Source organism: Octodon degus, unplaced genomic scaffold (assembly GCF_000260255.1).
Source record: "Octodon degus isolate 3935 unplaced genomic scaffold, OctDeg1.0 scaffold00297, whole genome shotgun sequence".
Lineage (NCBI taxonomy): Eukaryota > Metazoa > Chordata > Mammalia > Rodentia > Octodontidae > Octodon > Octodon degus.
This window is the reverse complement of record NW_004524873.1, coordinates 1,197,686-1,205,095: the sequence shown is the minus strand read 5'-3', so window position 1 is coordinate 1,205,095 and position 7,410 is coordinate 1,197,686. Positions and strand designations below refer to the sequence as shown.

Sequence of the window (7,410 nt, the reverse complement as noted above, 5' to 3'; positions counted from 1 at the left end):
AGATGCTAATAACTTGCCCATATTGACATAAATCATGATTAGTGGAGCCAGGATTTGAAATCAGGCAGACTAATGCAGAGTTCATGATTTTAATCTCTGGGCTATGTTGTTTCCCCTCAATATCCCCATATGTTTCATTTTATTTTTTCTGGGCATTAATAATTACTTGTGTGTTCTAAGGGCTTAAATAATTGTGCTCAGTTCTCCTACTTTTTCTGGTAGTGGGGCCAGTAGGGAGACTTAGCTTAGCTTAAAAGGAGCTACAGAGAGTGAGAGACAATTATTTGCAGGACCTAGCAAATTATTTGGCTTGGACATCATAGCAAAAGGAACTCTCCTCCTCTGCTATTTTAATAGCTGTGACTTGGAGTCAATTGTGATATCATTAGTTGCTCAATCAGAAACCTGAACATCATCTCTGACTCTGCACACTCAGTCACCTCCACATGCAATCAGTTAGTCCTAGATTGCTTGACCCTTACCTCTAGTGTTGTTCCTCCATATTCATGACACTGTCTCTTGTTTGTATGATTCAGTAGCCACTCATGTGATGGTCCTACCTCCAAGCAAGCTCTTTAGGGCCATTCCTCACACTGTAGCCAGGTGTTCTAATACCTCAGATCTCCTCACCTGACTGAAAAGCCTTCAGTGACTCCATGTTTCTGCAGAACAAAGTCCAAACACTTCATCCTATGTGCAGCCTTCCTTCCCAATGCAGGTGAAAGACTGTTGCAAGACAAGTTTTCCAGGAAGCAGTTTCAGGGAAAGATCAGATTTCATAAGGAGTCCTGTTGGGTGTTGCAGCTGTGAAGGGGGAGGGAAGAAATTAGACTGAACAGAGAAAGAAATTAAACTATGATATAGTACCAACTAAGGCCTCAGCTACCTTTACATCTCCATCTGAAACTGGGATATTCCATCAGAATTACCCAAGTTATGATTAAAAGCCTGGGTCTTTAGATTCCTGTAGTGATTACCCTTTGGATATTGGTTTCCCTAAATCATCATGGAAAGGATATGATCATGGATAAGGCCACCCATCCATTCCACAGCCTGTATGCTAACTCCAAACCCTTTGAAGAATAGTAACCTAATCTCAGCACCTCCATGGACTACACTTTGAGTATTCAAGACCTTTTACCTGATCTCACCAGTCAGGATTAAGGTGAGGTTGATTGTGCTCAGGCCCATCCTTCTATTCAACTGCCTTTTGAGTGCCAGATTGGACTCAACTTCCTTTAAAGGTTTGTATCTCCCAGATTTTTGGATTTCCTCAGCCCTAATGGGGATTTCCTTCCCTGGACCCCCTCCTGACTCACCTCTGGTAGGTACTAGTGTGAGAAGTTCCCTAGATACTCAGATAGTATCTAAATTCTATTCCCCTCCCTTCTCTGCTGGCCAGTCAAACCCTTACTCCCTTTGGTGGGAAAATGGCTCTTACATTAACCTTCACTGGCCCCACATTGATAGAGAAATTTTGTAGTAAAATTCTATGCTCTGAGTCCTCAAACTTTGCCCTTGTTTTTTAATTCCAACTTTTTATTCTTTTCCCTCTTAAGCCTCAATTCCATTTTCATTTCATTTGTACAGTTTAGATAGACATAATAACTTTCATCATAGGGAATTTTTACTGTACATAACATATCTTGCTACTCCTTTTTTTCTCCATTTCTTTACCCTCCCTTCAATCCCCTCTTCCCCTTCTTATCTACAAAAGCTTTGTTTCACTTTTTGCCTTTTATTCTCTTTTTTCCTTGTCCCTTCTTTCCTTTCCTTGTTCTCCTTCTCATTTAAACATTTTCTTCTCATTTCTCAATATCTATTCTACACTTTGGTCCTTATTTACACTTGCAGTTTCTCATGCCAGAGTAGTTGCTAGTCATAACTTTCAATATTATTGTCTCTGTTATAGATTTACAAAAGTCTACTCAAAAACTCAAATCCAAATAATTCACCTCTGGCTCTGAGGGGTGTGTGTGTGTGTGTGTGTGTGTGTGTGTGTGTGTGTGTGTGTAAAAAATTCTTCCTGTTCTTGGATAATGGGGAGGATAGTCTGAGCTAAGGGGGAAAAAAGCACATTGTTTAAATTTAAAATTTACCCTGCATCTGAATCCTGGTCTTAAATTCTGCTTTCACCTGGCAGAGGAAAGTATATTCTTTATTAACCCCTCAGCTTTCTTTTGCACTGTTACCTTTCTGTGTGCTCAGGAACAGGCTCATCCCAATCTTCCATATAGTGAACTCTACTACCTATGCATCTCTTTACATAACTGAGACTCTGAACAAAGGATTTTTTCTGGAAATCACACTTGATATCAGCACTAGACCCTCAAGGTAAGGGACATTTCTCTAAAGTGCAGAAAATACTTTGGAAATTGAGTAATTTGCTATAGTTCAGAGATCAGCCTATAACTTTTAAAAATATATATTTTATTTATTCATTCACTTGGGACAGGGTCTTGCTATGCAGTTTGGGCTCCTAGTGATCTTCTTGTCTCAGCCTCCCTAGAGCTGGGATTGCAGATGTACACCACCTCATCTGGTTTTGGAGGCTAGCATGGTACACCCAGGGCTCTGGGGCTGGCAAGGCATGCGGTACTGGGGATTGAACCTAGGTCCTTGCTCTTGCTAGGCAGGTCCTTAGACTACTGAGCTATCTCTCCAGCCCCAGCCTATAACTTTTAATGAAATATGACTAAAGGTTTAGGGATCATGAAAGGGTTATGCAATAAAAAAAAAATTATAACCAGCACATTGGCCCAAATCAGTTCTGAAGCTGCTTCTTCTTCTTCTTCTTCTTCTTCTTCTTCTTCTTCTTCTTCTTCTTCTTCTTCTTTTTCTTTTAAACTTTTCAGGTCATTTTATTGATTTAGCAAACTTTGTAGACATAAAAACTATAGGTAAACATTAAATTATTTTGTCAAGTTTTTATTTTTGCAATCTGATACTTAATAGCATTAGCAACTTACAGGATGGCAGCCTTAGTGAGGTTCATGTCTCAGCTTATACTCATCAAGCTACTTGCAAAAATACAAGTCTTACTGTAAATCATCATTAGAATATTTCATATTTTTATACATTGACATATATCTGGTTTTAAAAGTTACAGGAAAAATGCAAATTTAACCAAAAGTAAGTGTCATTTAAACCAGAGCCTTGCATGTTAAAGAAAGGAGTTTCTAGGTCCAGAGAAATAGCTCAGTGGCATAAGCACCTGCCTGGCAAGTGTAAATTCCCAAGTTCAATCCCAAGTACTACAGAAGGATTTTTTTTTTCTCTCCAAATGCCTTCAGGGCAGGTTTGGTTGGCTTGAGTGGGGATCAAACCACAGCAACCTGAGCCTGACTGCTTTGTTGAAACAGCCACTTAAAGAACTGAGCTAAGGGGCCTGAGTTTAATACCCAGTTCCACCAAAAAAAAAAAAAAAAAAAAAAAAAAAGAGTTTGTAAACGGTATTGTCAATCTCCTTGAAGCTTCTTCTTATTGAGCTAAATCCTTGCTTGACTCATCTACTGCCTGTATGGCTGGATACCACCAAAATCACTCCTTGTACCTGAGCCACACCTAAAATGTAAGGCCAGATTGGCCCTACAGCCTCAAAAACAGCAGTAATGTCTCCCCTCCCACTTCATTCTAAAAAAGTAAAAATAAAAAAGAAAGTAATTTCTATATGTCTTTTTCCCCCCTCCCCTAATCTCCAGTACTAGGGATCAAACCCAAGGCTTTGCACATCATAGGCAAGCACTCTACAACTGAGTTATAACCCTTGTGCTGTTTTCTAATATTTTACTAAAAAGAAAACAAAATACCTTTTTCTTAAGGTAATTGTTAGTGCATTACCTCCAGGGCAACTAACTCATAGGCATGTGATCTGGTTCTTTGGAACCCATAAGATCACAAATGGGTGCAATGCCTGTAATGCCTACATTTTCTGGATTTTTCTTTTAAGGTCACATTTGGAAAATTAGTGTTCAGTTTTGGTTAAGCATGGCATTGTAGTCTAATCATTTCAACATTTACGTCATCTCTGAGTCGATGTAAAACTTAGCTTGTTTCCTTTACAGTCATTTTTTTTTTATCCAATATTTAAAGATCTTAAGAGCCCAGACTCACCAAGCATCACATTGTTAGAAGTATATAGGTCAGAGGATGGAAAATTGAGGAATCTTTGGTCAACAGTGATAGAAATTTGATTTATCCTAACTCAAGCAGAGAAAAAAAAAGAATTTATAAATTCATATATCAAAATCATGGGAAAGAAGAATGTCACGGCCCTAAGGCTCACTGGCATAGAGAAATTAAGTGTTAGTAATATATTATCCCTTTCTGTCTCTCAATGTAGCTTCTTTACTCTTCCAACTAGTCTCCCAAGCTTTCCTAATGAAGGTAAGTGACAGCTGTGCTTGTATAGTTTTTTTATAAGTTGACTACAAATACGTATTTACCATAGTTCTTCTCATTCTGATATTCACTTCTTTGTGTAGCTCCAAATCTTCCATCTAAATTTTCCAACTAAATTTTATCATGTACTTGCCTGAGAAACTTCCTTTAACATTTCTTGATATGTAGAACCTCTGGCAATATTTTTCAACTATTGTTTATCTGGAACAAGAAGTTCTTAGTTTGCCTTTGCATTTGAAAAGTGATCTGGCTGGATGTAGAATCCTGGGATAATAGGCGTGTGGTTTTCTGTTTTTTTGCTTTGGGTCCTTCTGTTTATCCATTTGTTTAGTCCTCAAATATGTCGCTTCACTGTCTTCCAGTTTACAAGGTTTCTAATGCTAGATATAATTCCTTTTTAATTACTGAGGATTTGACACTAATAGTTCTTCTTAAGGTTGACTGTGAGGGTTTTTTTGTGGTTGTTTTTTGTTTTTGTTTTGTTTTGTTGGGGTTTGTTTGTTTGTTCTCCTTTCTGGACATTTTGAATCTGTCTTATTACCTTTTGTTAATTTTAGAAAACTGTTGGGCATTCTTCAAATATTTCTCTCTTCTTCTAGTACTCCAGTTACACGTATACTAGATCCTCCACATCATCAGTTAACTGATATTTTTTCTTCAGTTGTATCCAGCCTATTGCTAAAATCATTGAAGAAATTCTCCATTTCTTTCTTGGTATTTCCGTCTGACTCTCATAGTTTCCATCTCTCTAATTAAAGTTGCCATCTGCTCCTGTTGTCTACCTTATTATCACTGAATCCTTTAACATATTAATCACGGTTATTGTGAAGCCCCTATGTGCGCATCTTGATGTTGATATGGGGCATCTTTTGTCTTTTTTTTTATGGCTTAGTCTCTGGGCAATGGAATGTTTGTTGGTGTTTCTGTATAACTCATAATGTTGTATTGCCTGCTAGACATACTACACAGCAAAAGAGAAGTGGGGCGCTGTGATCCCAGCACTGGGGAGAAAGGAAGAGGAGAATTGCAGTGAGTCCAAAGCCAGTCTGGGCTCATAGTGAGCTCAAAGCTAGCCTGAACTACAAAGTGAGACCCCATCTCAAAAGCAAGAAACATCTTATCCCCAGAGGCCAACCTTCCCCAAGGGAGTATGGAAGCCCCCAGTCACATGCCATTGGTGGATGCGGGAGCCCTTGGCTCCCAGACCCACCTCTCCACCACCTCTCATTTTTCCCAGAGCAAATGCTCCTATGCCTTGCTGCCTGGGCACAATGGAGGCACAAGTTGAAAAGTCTCCTTCCAAGGAGAGAGAGAGAGAGAGCCTCAGACCTCAGTACCTTCGAGCAGGGGGCAGGCAGGAGAGAAGGTTAGGCAGTTAGGGGGCCCCCAGGCACCAAAGCGGACCACAGGCTTGGGGAGGCAAGGGTGTGTGACATGCCCAGGAAAGGCAAGAGCCCCAGAGGTCAGGCTGCTCTTGGCTAGCAGTCTGAGGAGGCAAGAAGGGATGAGTGATCCAACTCAACATGGCAAATAAAGAGATGCTTGAAGATACTGTGGAAAAGTGAGGCATCAAGGAAGAATATAAAATCTAGAAGAAGAGTACACCATTTCTGTACGACCTGGTTATGACCCATACTCTTCAGGGGCCCAGTCTTCCCGTTCAGTGGCTTCCTGATGTGACTAAACCAGAAGGAAATGATCACACCCTTCCTTGGCTGGTGCCAGGTATGCACACATCTAATGAGCAGAGTCATCTGATGGTTGCTCCAGTCCATATCCCCAGTAACAGTGCGCAGTTTGATGCTTCCCACTACAACAGTGACAAAGGTGAATTTGGTGGCTTTGGATCTGTAAGAGAAAAAATTGAATGTGAAATTAAAATTAATCATGAAGGAGAAGTGAATTGTACTTGTTCCATGCCACAAAATCGTCCCATCATTGCTATAAAAACACCATTTTCTAATATTTTGGGTATTGACTACGTAAAACATTCTGCTAAACCAGGCACAAATGGAGAATGAACCCTGAGCTTAGTTAAGAGGTCCCCAAAAGGAGGGCTATGGTCTTTCCTGGAATTCTATTTCGAGTGGGCATCTCCTAAGTGCATCCAACAACTGTACTATCATACCTGTGGAATATGAATGCAGGAGCAAAGGAAGGCAACATTGCGCATGTTAAAGCAATCCTTACTGCTGCTCGGCTGTTGTAGAGGATGTAGTCTGGCATCTGCTGCAGGAGTCATTGTTCGGCTCATCATTGATGATCAGAAACTCATGATACAGGACACAGGGTCCAACACCACCTCAAAGCCCAGCCACTTGGTGGATATGCATACTACTGAGGTCAACTGCCAAATTAAGTGTAGTAAGGGGCTCTGCAGATAAGAAGGTAGCTTTGTGGTACCTGCATAACTTAAAATTAAAACTTCATACCTTCAAATCTTGTAAGGATGAGATTTTGCAGGTCCACTGATCTCCATATAATGAAGCTATTCTGGTATCAATCAACACCTGAAAGTGTGGGACTTGAGTAAAATTGGAGAACAGTCAGGGGAAGACATGGAAGATGGGCCTCCAGAAGTCCTGTTTATTCGCTGGACACTCTGCCAAGATTTCAGACTGTAGCTGGAACTCTAATAAGCCTGGGTTATCTGCTCAGTGGTTATTAGGGAAGAAGGAATGTTGCTTCAGAAGGAATATCACATTGTTTTAAAATATAACTAGCAGAGCACTGCTTTGATTCAATTGTTCCAAATTTTTTCAAATTTAAGAGCTTGCTGTTCCTGAATATGCTAGGATGTTTTACACTTTTTTCTTCTAACATTTCTTGATTAGCTGGCAGAAACAAAAATTTTTAAGTTAAAAAAAGCAAAAAAAACAAAAGGAGAAAAGAATGAGATAATATTTATGCCTTGAAATAGGTAATAGATAATTTTCTATCAGGCTAATATTATGAAGAACTAAGTCTGCTCAGTCATGGGTTGAGCTGAACTTGGGTTTTGTTGCTGTT

At 39.7% G+C, this 7,410-nt stretch overlaps 1 pseudogene; it reads left to right on the top strand.

Moving 5' to 3' along the window:
* The first annotated feature begins 5,924 nt into the window (after positions 1-5,924).
* LOC101572798 lies at positions 5,925-7,113 on the top strand (annotated as a pseudogene).
* The last annotated feature ends 297 nt before the right edge of the window (positions 7,114-7,410 follow it).